The sequence below is a fragment of the Panulirus ornatus genome, chromosome 65 (assembly GCF_036320965.1).
Source record: "Panulirus ornatus isolate Po-2019 chromosome 65, ASM3632096v1, whole genome shotgun sequence".
NCBI classification, from domain to species: Eukaryota; Metazoa; Arthropoda; class Malacostraca; order Decapoda; family Palinuridae; genus Panulirus; species Panulirus ornatus.
Window position 1 is genome coordinate 24,964,051 of NC_092288.1, and position 19,037 is coordinate 24,983,087.

General features: G+C 44.7%; 1 long non-coding RNA gene across 1 annotated transcript in view; it reads left to right on the top strand.

Moving 5' to 3' along the window:
- Positions 1-19,037, top strand: part of LOC139746464 (uncharacterized) — a 51,956-nt gene that overhangs the window by 5,279 nt on the left and 27,640 nt on the right. The window contains exon 2 of the long non-coding RNA XR_011712157.1: positions 16,383-16,766. This is a non-coding gene — a long non-coding RNA (uncharacterized lncRNA). The remainder of the gene's footprint in view (positions 1-16,382; positions 16,767-19,037) is intronic.

Here is a 19,037-nt window from a genome sequence, read left to right on the forward strand (position 1 = left end):
GTTGGTGAGGAGTGGCCCGGGGTAGGGTGGGTGTAGGTAAGGTAGGGTGGGCAAGGCATGACCCGGATGTACCTACCCTACCCGGCCATTGTCTGCTGGTCGAGGCTCGGTGTTATCACCCGAGTCTTCTTAATTACCGCCTACGGTCGTTAGACGAGTCGTAGAACGTAACAACTATATCTTACCACCTGTGTAGGATATACCTAACCACCTAGTTGGTGTCGTAGAGGTTGTTACAACGACGACATTAAGTAGTTGAAGAAATTAGATAATGTTGGTTGAGGTACATCAACTTGCCACCCCGGGTACGAGGTCGTCCTCCCTCCCAACACCTGGGGTGGAGCAGGTATTTGACCCTCGTGTAAGAGAAGATGGAAGTAATTAAACGATGGAAGTAATTAAACAAGAATAAATGACTACTTTTAGTATGTTTATCAGTGCCTTTTTATCGTTGTGGTTACTAAGGACATAATAAACGTTGTGTTTTAACGAAGACGAGAGGGGGTCGGGGGGTTTGTTAAGGCTGTTATCGTACCATGAGAACTGTGTAGATAATGTGACCTGGGGTCAGGTCGTGGCAGTATGGCCGCCATGATCGTCTTAACTGTACAGTTATCGTAGGTCACTATCGGTATTTATACCATCTATATTTATTAATTTGACTAATTAAACACACGAGAAACATTCTCATCTTCCATAATGAGTATTAATGATGAATAAATAACCACATGATGAAGCGCATGGTGGAGCTATGCAACCCCCTCCCCAACCCAACTATGACATGCAAGAACCTGGTCGACCCGACCGTCGACCATATCCCGCACCACACCTCTACCTTGGTAGTTAGGTAACATTACTACTGAGGTACCAGGTGGAGGGTACCGTGTGTGTGTACCGTTACTACTGAGGTACCAGGTGGAGGGTACCGTGTGTGTGTACCGTTACTACTGAGGTACCAGGTGGAGGGTACCGTGTGTGTGTACTACTGAGGTACCAGGTGGAGGGTACCGTGTGTGTGTACCGTTACTACTGAGGTACCAGGTGGAGGGTACCGTGTGTGTGTACTACTGAGGTACCAGGTGGAGGGTACCGTGTGTGTGTACCGTTACTACTGAGGTACCAGGTGGAGGGTACCGTGTGTGTGTACCGTTACTACTGAGGTACCAGGTGGAGGGTACCGTGTGTGTGTACTACTGAGGTACCAGGTGGAGGGTACCGTGTGTGTGTACCGTTACTACTGAGGTACCAGGTGGAGGGTACCGTGTGTGTGTACCGTTACTACTGAGGTACCAGGTGGAGGGTACCGTGTGTGTGTACCGTTACTACTGAGGTACCAGGTGGAGGGTACCGTGTGTGTGTACTACTGAGGTACCAGGTGGAGGGTACCGTGTGTGTGTACCGTTACTACTGAGGTACCAGGTGGAGGGTACCGTGTGTGTGTACCGTTACTACTGAGGTACCAGGTGGAGGGTACCGTGTGTGTGTACCGTTACTACTGAGGTACCAGGTGGAGGGTACCGTGTGTGTGTGTACCGTTACTACTGACGTACCAGGTGGAGGGTACCGTTTGTGTGTGTACTACTGAGCTACCAGGTGGAGGGTACCGTGTGTGTGTACCGTTACTACTGAGGTACCAGGTGGAGGGTACCGTGTGTGTGTACCGTTACTACTGAGGTACCAGGTGGAGGGTACCGTGTGTGTGTACCGTTACTCCTGAGGTACCAGGTGGAGGGTACCGTGTGTGTGTACTACTGAGGTACCAGGTGGAGGGTACCATGTGTGTGTACCGTTACTACTGAGGTACCAGGTGGAGGGTACCGTGTGTGTGTATTACTGAGGTACCAGGTGGAGGGTACCGTGTGTGTGTACCGTTACTACTGAGGTACCAGGTGGAGGGTACCGTGTGTGTGTACTACTGAGGTACCAGGTGGAGGATACCGTGTGTGTGTACCGTTACTACTAAGGTACCAGGTGGAGGGTACCGTGTGTGTGTACCGTTACTACTGAGGTACCAGGTGGAGGGTACCGTGTGTGTGTACTACTGAGGTACCAGGTGGAGGGTACCGTGTGTGTGTACTACTGAGGTACCAGGTGGAGGGTACCGTGTGTGTGTACTACTGAGGTACCAGGTGGAGGGTACCGTGTGTGTGTACTACTGAGGTACCAGGTGGAGGGTACCGTGTGTGTGTACCGTTACTACTGAGGTACCAGGTGGAGGGTACCGTGTGTGTGTACTACTGAGGTACCAGGTGGAGGGTACCGTGTGTGTGTACTACTGAGGTACCAGGTGGAGGGTACCGTGTGTGTGTACTGTTACTACTGAGGTACCAGGTGGAGGGTACCGTGTGTGTGTATGTACCGTTACTACTGAGGTACCAGGTGGAGGGTACCGTGTGTGTGTACCGTTACTACTGAGGTACTAGGTGGAGGGTACCGTGTGTGTGTACTACTGAGGTACCAGGTGGAGGGTACCGTGTGTGTGTACTACTGAGGTACCAGGTGGAGGGTACCGTGTGTGTGTACCGTTAATACTGAGGTACCAGGTGGAGGGTACCGTGTGTGTGTACCGTTACTACTGAGGTACCAGGTGGAGGGTACCGTGCGTGTGTACCGTTACTACTGAGGTACCAGGTGGAGGGTACCGTGTGTGTGTACCGTTACTACTGAGGTACCAGATGGAGGGTACCGTGTGTGTGTACCGTTACTACTGAGGTACCAGGTGGAGGGTACCGTGTGTGTGTACCGTTACTACTGAGGTACCAGGTGGAGGGTACCGTGTGTGTGTACCGTTACTACTGAGGTACCAGGTGGAGGGTACCGTGTGTGTGTACCGTTACTACTGAGGTACCAGGTGGAGGGTACCGTGTGTGTGTACCGTTACTACTGAGGTACCAGGTGGAGGGTACCGTGTGTGTGTACTACTGAGGTACCAGGTGGAGGGTACCGTGTGTGTGTACTACTGAGGTACCAGGTGGAGGGTACCGTGTGTGTGTACTGTTACTACTGAGGTACCAGGTGGAGGGTACCGTGTGTGTGTACCGTTACTACTGAGGTACTAGGTGGAGGGTACCGTGTGTGTGTACCGTTACTACTGAGGTACCAGGTGGAGGGTACCGTGTGTGTGTACCGTTACTACTGAGGTACTAGGTGGAGGGTTCCGTGCGTGTGTACCGTTACTACTGAGGTACCAGGTGGAGGGTACCGTTACTACTAAGGTACCAGGTGGAGGTTACCGTGTGTGCGTACCGTTACTACTGAGGTACCAGGTGGAGGATACCGTTACTACTGAGGTACCAGGTGGAGGGTACCGTGTGTGTGTACCGTTACTACTGAGGTACCAGGTGGAGGGTACCGTGTGTGTGTACTACTGAGGTACCAGGTGGAGGGTTCCGTGCGTGTGTACCGTTACTACTGAGGTACCAGGTGGAGGGTACCGTGTGTGTGTACTACTGAGGTACCAGGTGGAGGGTACCGTGTGTGTGTACCGTTACTACTGAGGTACTAGGTGGAGGGTTCCGTGCATGTGTACCGTTACTACTGAGGTACCAGGTGGAGGGTACCGTGTGTGTGTACCGTTACTACTGAGGTACCAGGTGGAGGGTACCGTGTGTGTGTACCGTTACTACTGAGGTACCAGGTGGAGGGTACCGTGTGTATGTACTACTGAGGTACCAGGTGGAGGGTACCGTGTGTGTGTACTACTGAGGTACCAGGTGGAGGGTACCGTGTGTGTGTACTACTGAGGTACCAGGTGGAGGGTACCGTGTGTGTGTACCGTTACTACTGAGGTACCAGGTGGAGGGTACCGTGTATGTGTACTACTGAGGTACCAGGTGGAGGGTACCGTGTGTGTGTACTACTGAGGTACCAGGTGGAGGGTACCGTGTGTATGTACCGTTACTACTGAGGTACCAGGTGGAGGGTACCGTGTGTGTGTACTACTGAGGTACCAGGTGGAGGGTACCGTGTGTATGTACCGTTACTACTGAGGTACCAGGTGGAGGGTACCGTGTGTGTGTACCGTTACTACTGAGGTACCAGGTGGAGGGTACCGTGTGTGTGTACCGTTACTACTGAGGTACCAGGTGGAGGGTACCGTGTGTGTGTACCGTTAGCAGTACCGGGTGTGTACCAACAGCTTATCAGTAGTTAGATGGATCTGCTGCCATGTTGACGTTGTTGTTGCCATGTTGACGTTGTTGCCATGTTGACGTTGTTGTTGCCATGTTGACGTTGTTGTTGTTGCCATGTTGACGTTGTTGTTGCCATGTTGACGTTGTTGTTGCCATGTTGACGTTGTTGTTGACGTTGTTGTTGCCATGTTGACGTTGTTGTTGCCATGTTGACGTTGTTGCTGCCATGTTGACGTTGTTGTTGCCATGTTGACGTTGTTGTTGCCGTGTTGACGTTGTTGCTGCCATGTTGACGTTGTTGCCATGTTGACGTTGTTGTTGCCATGTTGACGTTGTTGTTGCCATGTTGACGTTGTTGCTGCCATGTTGACGTTGTTGTTGCCATGTTGACGTTGTTGCTGCCATGTTGACGTTGTTGTTGCCATGTTGACGTTGTTGCTGCCATGTTGACGTTGTTGTTGCCATGTTGACGTTGTTGTTGCCGTGTTGACGTTGTTGCTGCCATGTTGACGTTGTTGTTGCCATGTTGACGTTGTTGTTGCCATGTTGACGTTGTTGCTGCCATGTTGACGTTGTTGTTGCCATGTTGACGTTGTTGCTGCCATGTTGACGTTGTTGTTGCCATGTTGACGTTGTTGCTGCCATGTTGACGTTGTTGTTGCCATGTTGACGTTGTTGTTGCCGTGTTGACGTTGTTGCTGCCATGTTGACGTTGTTGTTGCCATGTTGACGTTGTTGTTGCCATGTTGACGTTGTTGCTGCCATGTTGACGTTGTTGTTGCCATGTTGACGTTGTTGTTGCCATGTTGACGTTGTTGTTGCCATGTTGACGTTGTTGTTGCCATGTGACGTTGTTGTTGCCATGTTGACGTTGTTGTTGCCGTGTTGACGCTGCTGCCTTGGTTGTACTTGTTTCTTGTCTGCTTTTGTTTGTTTGGTCTTGTTTTACTTCATTTTTGTTGACATGGTTGTAGTTGTGAGGTATTTGGCTTGCTTGTGTTTTCAGTGTTACTGTTGTTTTCTGATGTTGTTTGATTCATCTTATAACTATTGTTTTATTGTTTTACTGTTAGGTTTACTGTTGCTTTACCGCTGTTGTAACTTGTTTTTCCTGTTTTTAGTTTTACTGTTGCTTTATAACTGTTGTTACTATTGTTTTACTGTTGTTAGTTTTACTGTTGTTAGTTTTACTGTTGCTTTACCACTTGTTTCTGTTAATTGCTGTTGTTTGTACGTTTTATTGTAGGTACATTGTTGTTTGTGTTGCTGTTGTTCTGTTGACAATGTTTTCTGACTACTGTTGTTTACCTGTCGTTCTGTTGACTTTCTGACTACTGTTGTTTACCTGTTGTTCTGCTGACAGTGTTTTCTGACTACTGTTGTTTACCTGTTGTTCTGCTGACAGTGTTTTCTGACTACTGTTGTTTACCTGTTGTTCTGCTGACAGTGTTTTCTGACTACTATTGTTTACCTGTTGTTCTGTTGACAGTGTTTTCTGACTACTGTTGTTTACCTGTTGTTCTGATGACAATGTTTTCTGACTGCTGTTGTTTACCTGTTGTTCTGATGACAGTGTTTTCTGACTGCTGTTGTTTACCTGTTGTTCTGATGACAATGTTTTCTGACTGCTGTTGTTTACCTGTTGTTCTGCTGACAATGTTTTCTGACTGCTGTTGTTTACCTGTTGTTCTGCTGACAATGTTTTCTGACTGCTGTTGTTTACCTGTTGTTCTGCTGACAATGTTTTCTGACTGCTGTTGTTTACCTGTTGTTCTGTTGACAATGTTTTCTGACTACTGTTGTTTACCTGTTGTCTGTATGGTTCATACTTGCTTCTGTTGTTGTCGGTGTTTCATTACCGTTATTGCCGTTGTTTTGCTTCTGTTTTTTGCTGCAACTGTTTGTCTGTTGTTGCTTTACCTGTACTGTTGTTAGTTGTTGTACTATAACTATTACTGCATCTACTACTACATCTACAACTACTACATCTACTGCTACATGTACAATTACTACTACTACATCTACCACATCTACAACTACTACATCTACTGCTACATGTACAATTACTACTACTACATCTACCACATCTACAACTACTACATCTACTGCTACATGTACAATTACTACTACTACATCTACCACATCTACAACTACTACTACATCTACAACTACTACATCTACTGCTACATGTACAATTACTACTACTACATCTACCACATCTACAACTACTACATCTACTGCTACATGTACAATTACTACTACTACATCTACCACATCTACAACTACTACATCTACTGCTACATGTACAATTACTACTACTACATCTACCACATCTACAACTACTACTACATCTACAACTACTACATCTACTGCTACATGTACAATTACTACTACTACATCTACCACATCTACAACTACTACATCTACTGCTACATGTACAATTACTACTAATACATCTACCACATCTACAACTACTACATCTACTGCTACATGTACAATTACTACTACTACATCTACCACATCTACAACTACTACTACATCTACAACTACTACATCTACTGCTACATGTACAATTACTACTACTACATCTACCACATCTACAACTACTACATCTACTGCTACATGTACAATTACTACTACTACATCTACCACATCTACAACTACTACATCTACTGCTACATGTACAATTACTACTACTACATCTACCACATCTACAACTACTACATCTACTGCTACATGTACAATTACTACTACTACATCTACCACATCTACAACTACTACTACATCTACAATTACTACTACTACCACTACTACATCTACAACTACTACCCCCCCCCGCCATCTTGGCCTTGGTACCAGCTGAATGTTAACATTTGATAATAAATTCGTCGGTTGTTGGAGCTAGCTGACCTCGGCTGAAGGTTGTGGTTCAGAGGGTTGTACTTGTGCTTTAGGGCTGTTGTCTTTTACTTAGTTGTTGTTTATGTGTTGTGATTGTTAACGTTACAAGATGTTGTGGTAGATAATGTTATTGTTGTTGTGGGGGGGGGGGTTGTAGCTCTTCTGGGGTTGTTAGTGTGGTTGTGGATCTTGCTGAGTTATGGAGTTGTGACGAGTGTTGTTACGGGTTGTGACTTTTGATTTGATTAATTGTATTTTTTGTATTTTCATTTATTTTGATGATGTTCCAGAAAGCTTCGTCTGTCTCAGCAGAAGCATCAGTTCCAAAATGAACGAACTGTCAATTCATTTCGGCAAGTTGGTGTTAACTAATGATAATATCTGGGGGGGGGGAGGGGATATAATGAAGTAAATATGTTAAATTGTTAATAATATTAACCTGAAGGCAGTGTGATGTGTCAGGAGGACCGACCGTTACTGGGAAGGTTGTAACTCTGTGGTTGTTACTGTGCTCACCAGAGCCAGGCCGCCATCTTGCCTCCTCTCCAGCATTCTAAAAAAATATATTTTTTTCCATATTTTTTTTTCGTCGTATTTTATATCATGTTAGAAATTCCTCTTTTATAAGACTACTTCATTTTGGTTTAATTCTGTACAGATGATTTTTTTTTTTTTTCGTTTTTGTAATATAATTTTATGTTTGATTCTATGTTGACGATTTTTGTTTGTGATGTTGTTAGATAATATCTTAATATTATATAAGTGTCGTGCTGAAGTTAGGTAAATGTCGTGCTGAAGTTAGGTAAATGTCGTGCTGAAGTTAGGTAAGTGTCGTGCTGAAGTTAGGTGAATGTCGTGCTGAAGTTAGGTGAATGTCGTGCTGAAGTTAGGTAAGTGTCGTGCTGAAGTTAGGTGAATGTCGTGCTGAAGTTAGGTAAATGTCGTGCTGAAGTTAGGTGAATGTCGTGCTGAAGTTAGGTAAGTGTCGTGCTGAAGTTAGGTGAATGTCGTGCTGAAGTTAGTTAAGTGTCGTGCTGAAGTTAGGTGAATGTCGTGCTGAAGTTAGGTAAGTGTCGTGCTGAAGTTAGGTGAATGTCGTGCTGAAGTTAGGTAAGTGTCGCGCTGAAGTTTGGTAAGTGTCGTGCTGAAGTTAGGTAAGTGTCGTGCTGAAGTTAGGTAAATGTCGTGCTGAAGTTAGGTAAATGTCGTGCTGAAGTTAGGTAAATGTCGTGCTGAAGTTAGGTAAGTGTCGTGCTGAAGTTAGGTAAATGTCGTGCTGAAGTTAGGTAAATGTCGTGCTGAAGTTAGGTAAATGTCGTGCTGAAGTTAGGTAAGTGTCGTGCTGAAGTTAGGTAAATGTCGTGCTGAAGTTAGGTAAATGTCGTGCTGAAGTTAGGTAAGTGTCGTGCTGAAGTTAGGTAAATGTCGTGCTGAAGTTAGGTAAATGTCGTGCTGAAGTTAGGTAAATGTCGTGCTGAAGTTAGGTAAATGTCGTGCTGAAGTTAGGTAAATGTCGTGCTGAGGTTAGGTAAATGTCGTGCTGAAGTTAGGTAAGTGTCGTGCTGAAGTTAGGTAAGTGTGGTCCTGGTAAGTGTGGTGCTGAAGTTTCCCGCGTTAGCGAGGTAGCGCAAGGAAACAGACGAAAGAATGGCCCAACCCACCCACATACACATGTATATACACACACACACACACACACACACACACACACACACACGTGTATATACATACAGTTCAACGTATACATACATATACACGCACAGATATATACATATATACACATGTACAAATTCATACTTGCTGTGAGTGAGCGTGGTGAGTGTGGTATGTGAGTGAGCGTTGTGAGTGTGGTATGTGAGTGAGTGTGAGTGAGCGTGGTGAGTGTGAGTGAGCGTGGTGAGTGGGCGTGGTGAGTGTGTGAGTGAGCGTGGTGAATGTGAGTGTGTGAGTGAGCGTGGTGAATGTGAGTGTGTGAGTGAGCGTGGTGAGTGTGAGTGTGTGTGAGCGTGGTGAGTGTGAGTGAGAGTGGTGAGTGGGCGTGGTGAGTGTGTGAGTGAGCGTGGTGAGTGTGAGTGAGCGTGGTGAGTGTGAGTGAGCGTGGTGAGTGGGCGTGGTGAGTGTGTGAGTGAGCGTGGTGAATGTGAGTGTGTGAGTGAGCGTGGTGAATGTGAGTGTGTGAGTGAGCGTGGTGAGTGTGAGTGTGTGTGAGCGTGGTGAGTGTGAGTGAGCGTGGTGAGTGGGCGTGGTGAGTGTGTGAGTGAGCGTGGTGAGTGTGAGTGAGCGTGGTGAGTGGGCGTGGTGAGTGTGTGAGTGAGCGTGGTGAGTGTGAGTGAGTATGTGATTGAGCGTGGTGAGTGTGAGTGAGTGTGTGAGTATGGTGAGTTTGAGTGAGTGTGTGAGTGACTGTGAGTGAGCATGGTGAGTGTGAGTGAGTGTGTGTTAGGCAGGGGGGATCGTATAAGGTCACGTGACCTTGGGTTATCTCCTGCATGACGTAGCCACACACTGGGTGAGGCCCCACACGCCGTTTTCTTTGAAGACTTGTGTTGTTGTAAGTCATTGTCATCATCTTCCTCTCCTGTACGTACATAGACGTACACATAGCCATATGTATTTGAACATATGTACATAACTACATAGCCATATGTATTTGAACATATGTACATAACTACATAGCCATATGTATTTGAACATATGTACATAACTACATAGCCATATGTATTTGAACATATGTACATAACTACATAGCCATATGTATTTGAACATATGTACATAACTACATAGCCATATGTATTTGAACATATGTACATAACTACATAGCCATATGTATTTGAACATATGTACATAACTAAGAATGCCACGCACGCACGCACGCGCGCACATGTAATTACCTTGTTCTGTAGTTTGGGCAAGGGTGTTGTAATGAGGGGGGTGGGGATGGACGTAACTATGTATATATAGGCCAGTATGAATGTATATATGTATACTCAAAGGTCTTAGTTAAAGCAGCGTTGCCAGACACATACCCTTGGCCTGGTCAGATAGAAGATAAATTGTTTAATGATATGTATGAATAAACCATTTATATACTTAACGATGGTTAGGTTACGTTATACGTAATTACCTGAGGCTGTTGTGAGTGGTTGTTATAACTCGAGAGATGGTTACCCTGTCAGTAAAGGATATATATATATATATATATATATATATATATATATATATATATATATATATATATATATATCTTGTGTCTCCCCTGATGATGTGATTATTACACGAAAGTGCACTTGGGAACTTTTCTTGTTTCATTTTCCTCGTGGACTCATAGGAATATCTTGATCACGCGCAAAATTGTGATCCTTTCCAATTTCTTTCGTCTGTTTCCTTGCGCTACCTCGCAAACGCGGGAGACAGCGACAAAGCAAATATATATATATATATATATATATATATATATATATATATATATATATATATATATATATATATATATAAATGTGTATATACGTCTATGTTTTTGCCTCGGGCCACGTCGTAGTTGGAGGGTCTGTTGTGTGCGGTTGGGGGGTGGTCTCTTCCGGGGTAAGACCCCAGCAGGTCAGAGGTCAAGGCTACGCAAGGTGTATCGTACGCCCGGAAGCGAAGATGGCGTCCACGTGACTGCTGCCAGAGTCTTGTGGTTGGAAAAATGTTGTACGGCGGTAATGAAATGCATAGCACTTATGGTGATGGTAATTCATTAAAAATTAGTATAAGTATGTTAATTAACGAGAATAGGTAATTATATGAGAAGAAAAGGCCTGAGAGAGGAGATAAACCTTTGATATATATATATCGTTTCATTTTCCCCGTGGACTCATAGGAATATATATATATATATATATATATATATATATATATATATATATATATATATATATATATTTATATATATATATATATATATATATTCCTATGAGTCCACGGGGAAAATGAAACAAGATAAGTTGCCAAGTGCAGTTTCGTGTAATAATCTCATCATCAGGGGAGACACAAGAGAGAAATATAACAGTCAGTTGATATACATCGAAGAGACGAAGCTACGACGCCATTTGGTAAACATGTGATTGTCCAAAACATACAACGAGCGTTCATAAACTTACTATTTTACAAATTTTATCAACAATAAAGTTATCTAATTTGTATAGACCATCACTAATATTAAGATAATAATTCTTTGTGTATTTAATAATAGAAGATACAATGATATTTCTCTTGGTAATAGAGTTAGAGTTAACAACTGAGATGGCGTTACTCCAGTCAATACAATGATCAAAAGTTCCAGTTGATGACCTTTTAGAATATTTATTTGATGTCTTGGATGATATTTATTTACCTGTTTCAAAGTCTGTTTTCATTGAACTGATAAAATTGTGTATAAAAGACTGTATATTTCAATTTAATTGAGATTATTATACTCAAACATTTGGTATGGTAATGGGTAAACCTCTTTCACCTGTACTAAGTAATTTTTATATGGAAATTTTTGGAACAAAATGACTAAAGGCCCAAGCTTAACCTGCACACGATAATGATCAATGCCATCATGATGGTCAAGCTTGAAGATCAGGCTCAGGGTCAAGCTTGAAGATCAGGCTCAGGGTCAAGCTTGAAGATCAAGCTCTCGGTCAAGCTTGAAGATCAGGCTCTCGGTCAAGCTTGAAGATCAGGCTCAGGGTCAAGCTTGAAGATCAGGCTCAGGGTCAAGCTTGAAGATCAGGCTCTCGGTCAAGCTTGAAGATCAGGCTCAGGGTCAAGCTTGAAGATCAGGCTCAGGGTCAAGCTTGAAGATCAGGCTCAGGGTCAAGCTTGAAGATCAGGCTCAGGGTCAAGCTTGAAGTTCAGGCTCAGGGTCAAGCTTGAAGATCAGGCTCAGGGTCAAGCTTGAAGATCAGGCTCAGGGTCAAGCTTGAAGTTCAGGCTCAGGGTCAAGCTTGAAGATCAGGCTCAGGGTCAAGCTTGAAGTTCAGGCTCAGGGTCAAGCTTGAAGATCAGGCTCAGGGTCAAGCTTGAAGATCAGGCTCAGGGTCAAGCTTGAAGTTCAGGCTCAGGGTCAAGCTTGAAGATCAGGCTCAGGGTCAAGCTTGAAGTTCAGGCTCAGGGTCAAGCTTGAAGATCAGGCTCAGGGTCAAGCTTGAAGATCAGGCTCAGGGTCAAGCTTGAAGATCAGGCTCAGGGTCAAGCTTGAAGATCAGGCTCAGGGTCAAGCTTGAAGATCAGGCTCAGGGTCAAGCTTGAAGATCAGGCTCAGGGTCAAGCTTGAAGATCAGGATCAGGGTCAAGCTTGAAGATCAGGCTCAGGGTCAAGCTTGAAGATCAGGCTCAGGGTCAAGCTTGAAGATCAGGCTCACGGTCAAGCTTGAAGATCAGGCTCAGGGTCAAGCTTGAAGACCAGGCTCAGGGTCAAGCTTGAAGATCAGGCACAGGGTCAAGCTTGAAGATCAGGCTCAGGGTCAAGCTTGAAGATCAGGCTCAGGGTCAAGCTTGAAGATCAGGCTCAGGGTCAAGCTTGAAGATCAGGCACAGGGTCAAGCTTGAAGATCAGGCTCAGGGTCAAGCTTGAAGATCAGGCTCAGGGTCAAGCTTGAAGATCAGGCTCAGGGTCAAGCTTGAAGATCAGGCTCAGGGTCAAGCTTGAAGATCAGGCTCAGGGTCAGGCTTGAAGATCAGGCTCAGGGTCAAGCTTGAAGATCAGGCTCAGGGTCAAGCTTGAAGATCAGGCTCAGGGTCAAGCTTGAAGATCAGGCTCAGGGTCAAGCTTGAAGATCAGGCTCAGGGTCAAGCTTGAAGATCAGGCTCAGGGTCAAGCTTGAAGAGTCAGTACATGGTTAAGCTTAAAGATTAGGTGGATAGTAAAGCTTAGAGAATATGTAGATGGTTAAGCTTGAAGAGTAGGCGGATAGTCAAGCTTGAGCAGGTAGATGGCCAAGCTTGAAGAGCTGGTGGATGGTCAAGCTTAAGAAGATTAGGTAAGATGGTAAAGCTTGAAGCAGTTAGATGGTAAAGCTTTGAAGATTAGCTCTGCTTTATGGCAAAACCTCGTCTTAGGTTTCTCTCTCTCTCTCTCTCTCTCTCTCTCTCTCTCTCTCTCTCTCTCTCTCTCTCTCTCTCTCTCTCTCTCTCTCTCTCTTTCTCTCACATGGTAAGCATAATTCCCATACCATGTGTAAGGCATGTATTATGGGCGTGGTAGGTGGGTTGGGAGTGGCGTGGGAAGGAGGAGGGAGGGGGGGGCGTGGGGGGGGTGGCAGGTGTGCGTGTATGTGTGGGGGCGTGGAAGGTGGGGGGGTGTGGTGTAGGCTGGGGTAGGTGGTCAGACACGCGCAGGTGATGTAATCTTATATAGTGTCTCGTCCTCTCTCTCTCTCTCTCTCTCTCTCTCTCTCTCTCTCTCTCTCTCTCTCTATCTATCTATCTATCTCCCATATTTACCTTTTTAACTCAGTGGATCACATCCCACATTCTGAGCTCCAGTGTATATATATATATATATATATATATATATATATATATATATATATATATATATATATATATATATATATATATATATAATCAACGTCTGGCCACACTATCTCTTATCTGCCTCTTTTTTTTCTTTGTATTATCTTCTCTCGTTATTCTATAACTTTATTTAACATTTACATTGTATATTCTCCTCAAGTAACATTCAAATGATAGCGGTGTTTTGGGGGATTCTAATGTGAAGTACCGGGGAAGTCAAGGAACTGTGCTGGTGGATCTAATGAGAAGTTGCGGGAAAGTCAAAGAACTGTTAGGTGGATGTGATGTGAAGTCATGGTGAAATTAACGAACTGTTTAGTGGTCACTATAATCTATTATGAAGCAGCGGTGACGTCACAAAACTGTGTGGGTTAATCTATTATAAAGTAGCGGTGAAGTGATGAAATAGTTAATGTGTTTATATAACATCAGTTAGGGAACTGTATTGATGAATCAGTTATAAAGCAGCATTATACTCAGGAAACTGTGAGATTGCATCGGTTACGAATTAACGATAATGTGTAGAAAATGTTTGGGTTAACCACTTACGAAGTAGCTGTAAACTCCGCAAATTGTTTAGATAACTTTAACGAAGTAGCGGCGAACTTGTAACAGTTCTCTTAAGATCTGATAATGAAATGCGGTGAAGTCAATAAACTGGTCGGGTAGATTGCATATGAAGATGTAGAGAAGAACTGCTTGGATATTTTTTAATATTATCGATATTTTTGAATAATTTACATAAACTGGTTTAAATTGAGCAATTGTGATTAAACATAATATTTATATATGCGATAGAGAATACAGCAACAATGGTAGGGAGATTTTTAAAGGCTTAGATATGTTAGATTTTTTTTTTTTTTTTTTTTGTCGCTGTCTCCCGCGTTTGCGAGGTAGCGCAAGTCTGTTTCCTTGCGCTACCTCGCAAACGCGGGAGACAGCGACAAAGCAAAAAAAAAAAAAAAAAAAAAAATATATATATATATATATATATATATATATATATATATATATATATATATATATATCTTTCTTTCATACTATTCGCCATTTCCCGCATTAGCGAGGTAGCGTTAAGAACAGAGGACTGGGCCTTTGAGGGAATATCCTCATCTGGCCCCTTCTCTGTTCCTTCTTTGGGAAAAAAAAAAAAAAACAAGAGGGGAGGATTTCCAGCCCCCCGCTCCCTTCCCTTTTAGTCGCCTTCTACGACACGCAGGGAATACGTGGGAAGTATTCTTTCTCCCCTATCCCCAGGGATATATATATATATATATATATATATATATAAGTACAATAGAATGTTTATGAAAACATATAATAAACAGACAATTTGATCAGTAGCAAACATAAGGAAAGTCTATATACACAAAAACATTACAGTCAGAATTGAAATTTGACATAAATAAAATGTAAGACTTACATAAACCTTAGATTATTGTAGCATAAATCCAGAAATTATCAACCACCATTACATACTGACTCAACTATCAATGTGAAATGTTGTTACCATTGGAAATATGTTAATGTTCAAGTGACGCTAATATGTCTTGTTCATCCTACAACCTTAGGTACAACCTTGTGTTCATTATTATTATTATTATTATTATTATTATTATTATTATTATTATTGTTATCATTATTTGTTTTCATTTATTTTATTTTTATCAGTATTATGTATTATCATTATTATTATTATTATTATTATTTATGTTTTAGTTAATATATTTTTTCTTAATGATGTTATTTACCTGAGAGTGAACATTACTGGAGAGGTTATTATTATCATGTTATAGGACTATAACATTGTTATATTGTCATAGTTCCCTTGTTGTAGGTTTTGAGGTTGTCACCTCTTGTTGTTGTTGTTGTTGTTGTTGTTGTTGTTGTTGTTGTAGTTGTGTGAGGGTGAGTGTGTTTGTACGTGTGTGACATGTTGTTCATTTGCCTGATGCTGACCCCCCCCCCCTCGTGTTATGGTTTGTTTACAGGGCGTGGCCGACCCTGGGGGGGAGGGGGGGTTAAAGTGTGGGGTGGGGGGGGTTGTGTATGGGAGGTTGGGGGGGTCAGGTGTGGTGTGAGGGTCGTGGTTGAGCCAGAGGACCAGTGGAACGTGTGTTGTTAACATGTGTGTTGTCCTGGCCCGCTTCCCCCCACACACCCCGTGTGTTGTGCTCTCTGTTGCCCCCGTGTGTTGTATGACCGAGTGTTGTAAAGGTGTTGTGGTTTCTGGCGTGGGTTGTAGTATTGGGTGCTTGTTTTTCCCTCTTGAGTTGCATGTGGTTGTGATGTGTTCCTTGTCGTGTGTGGGGTTGTGTTGCTCTGTTCCTCTGTCCTGTGTTGTACTGGGTTGTGTTCCTTGTGTTGTTGTTTTGTGTTGTGGTTCCTTGTATTGTGCTCCTCCTCAGCAATATTGTTGAGTTGTTGTGATAGTTTACAGTGTTGTAGGAAATTGTGTTGTTATGCATTTTGGTGTTGTGAATCATTTATGTTGTGTTTTACTTTATAATATTTTGTTGTGTTGTATGATATTGTATGATTTATGATGCTGCGTTGTGAGGACTATATTTTTCTGTGTTGTATTGTATGATATTGTTGTATGATGTATGATGTATGATGTATGATATGTGTTGTATGATGTGTTGTAGGGGTTGAGGTGGTATTGTATGATATTGTATCATGATGTATAGTGTTGTATGATGTGTTGTAGGGGTTAAGGTTGTATTGTATTATCCTGTTGTGTTGTGTAGGCGATACCATGCGTTGTATTGTGTTGTTACAATGTGTTGTGTGTCCCCAAACCAGACGTGACCTGTCGGAACCAGGTCACAGAAGTACCAGGGACGTACCTGTGAAGACCTGTAGTAGACTTAAGAGGACCTGGCAGGTCATAAAGAACTAGTGTTGTATACCCGACGTGACCAGGCAGGTCAGAGAGAGCGAGTGCTTGACCTGGAGTGAACAGGTCACAGTGAAAGATTGGGAAGACCAGACAGGTCACAAAGACCAGACAGGTCACTAAGGAACTTACTATTGCCCTTTGAAGACCAGACAGGTCAGCCAGTAACCAGCTTGTGACCTGAGAAGACCAGACAGGTCACTGACCTAGTAAGACCGAACAGGTCATAGTCACCACACCTACCACCACATCTGCTCTCTTCTACCACCATTATCATCGCTGTTTAACATGTAAGTATTGTTGTTAAATTGATTAACCTGGTTAAATTAACATGACTAAATTTCATACAGAATCTCCATCATGTTTATAGATATGGTGAAGCTGGGGTCATGTCTCCTAGCAGTGCTGGGGTCATGTCTCCTAGCAGTGCTGGGGTCATGTCTCCTAGCAGTGCTGGGGTCATGTCTCCTAGCAGTGCTGGGGGTCATGTCTCCTAGCAGTGCTGGGGTTATGTTTCCTAGCAGTGCTGGGGTCATGTCTCCTAGCAGTGCTGGGGGTCATGTCTCCTAGCAGTGCTGGGGTCATGTCTCCTAGCAGTGCTGGGGTCATGTCTCCTAGCAGTGCTGGGGGTCATGTCTCCTAGCAGTGCTGGGGTTATGTTTCCTAGCAGTGCTGGGGTCATGTCTCCTAGCAGTGGTGGGGTCATGTCTCCTAGCAGTGCTGATGCTGTGTCTCCTAGCTGTGCTGGGGTCATGTCTCCTAGCAGTGCTGGGGTCATGTCTCCTAGCAGTGCTGGGGTCATGTCTCCTAGCAGTGCTGGGGTCATGTCTCCTAGCAGTGCTGGGGGTCATGTCTCCTAGCAGTGCTGGGTTATGTTTCCTAGCAGTGCTGGGGTCATGTCTCCTAGCAGTGCTGGGGTCATGTCTCCTAGCAGTGCTGGGGGTCATGTCTCCTAGCAGTGCTGGGGTTATGTTTCCTAGCAGTGCTGGGGTCATGTCTCCTAGCAGTGGTGGGGTCATGTCTCCTAGCAGTGCTGATGCTGTGTCTCCTAGCTGTGCTGGGGTCATGTCTCCTAGCAGTGCTGGGGTCATGTCTCCTAGCAGTGCTGGGGTTATGTTTCCTAGCAGTGCTGGGGTCATGTCTCCTAGCAGTGGTGGGGTCATGTCTCCTAGCAGTGCTGGGGGTCATGTCTCCTAGCAGTGCTGATGCTGTGTCTCCTAGCTGTGCTGGGGTCATGTCTCCTAGCAGTGGTGGGGTCATGTCTCCTAGCAGTGCTGATGCTGTGTCTCCTAGCTGTGCTGGGGTCATGTCTCCTAGCTGTGCTGGGGTCATGTCTCCTAGCAGTGCTGGGGTCATGTCTCCTAGCAGTGCTGGGGTTATGTTTCCTAGCAGTGCTGGGGTCATGTCTCCTAGCAGTGCTGGGGTCATGTCTCCTAGCAGTGCTGGGGTCATGTCTCCTAGCAGTGCTGGGGTTATGTTTCCTAGCAGTGCTGGGGTCATGTCTCCTAGCAGTGCTGGGGTCATGTCTCCTAGCAGTGCTGGGGGTCATGTCTCCTAGCAGTGCTGGGGTTATGTTTCCTAGCAGTGCTGGGGTCATGTCTCCTAGCAGTGGTGGGGTCATGTCTCCTAGCAGTGCTGATGCTGTGTCTCCTAGCTGTGCTGGGGTCATGTCTCCTAGCAGTGCTGGGGTCATGTCTACTAGCAGTGCTGGGGTCATGTTTCCTAGCAGTGCTGGGGTCATGTTTCCTAGCAGTGCTGGGGTCATGTTTCCTAGCAGTGCTGGGGTCATGTCTCTTAGCAGTGCTGGGGTCATGTCTCCTAGCAGTGGTGGGGTCATGTCTCCTAGCAGTGCTGGGGTCATGTCTCCTAGCAGTGCTGGGGTTATGTTTCCTAGCAGTGCTGGGGTCATGTCTCCTAGCAGTGGTGGGGTCATGTCTCCTAGCAGTGGTGGGGTCATGTCTCCTAGCAGTGGTGGGGTCATGTCTCCTAGCAGTGCTGATGCTGTGTCTCCTAGCAGTGCTGGGGTCATGTCTCCTAGCAGTGCTGGGGTCATGTCTCCTAGCAGTGCTGATGCTGTGTCTCCTAGCAGTGCTGGGGTCATGTCTCCTAGCAGTGCTAGGACCATGCCTCCTAGCAGTGCTGGGATCATGTTGAGGGGAGAGTGCAAGACGTTACAATGGGATGTTGACACGTGACCCCTGTGTCGTAACGAAGGTCAGGTCATCCCTGTTCCCCCTCTGGCTCTGACCTGTGTCGGGTCACATGGCCATTAGCATAGACAGGTCATGAAGCCAGAGTCCTGTATGGTACGTGATGAGACGGTATGTGATAAAGGATGGGATGAGGGTTGGTTGCTTGTTAATAAAGGATGGGATGAGGGTTGGTTGCTTGTTAATAAAGGATGGGATGAGGGTTGGTTGCTTGTTAATAAAGGATGGGATGAGGGTTGGTTGCTTGTTAATAAAGGATGGGATGAGGGTTGGTTGCTTGTTAATAAAGGATGGGATGAGGGTTGGTTGCTTGTTAATAAAGGATGGGATGAGGGTTGGTTGCTTGTTAAT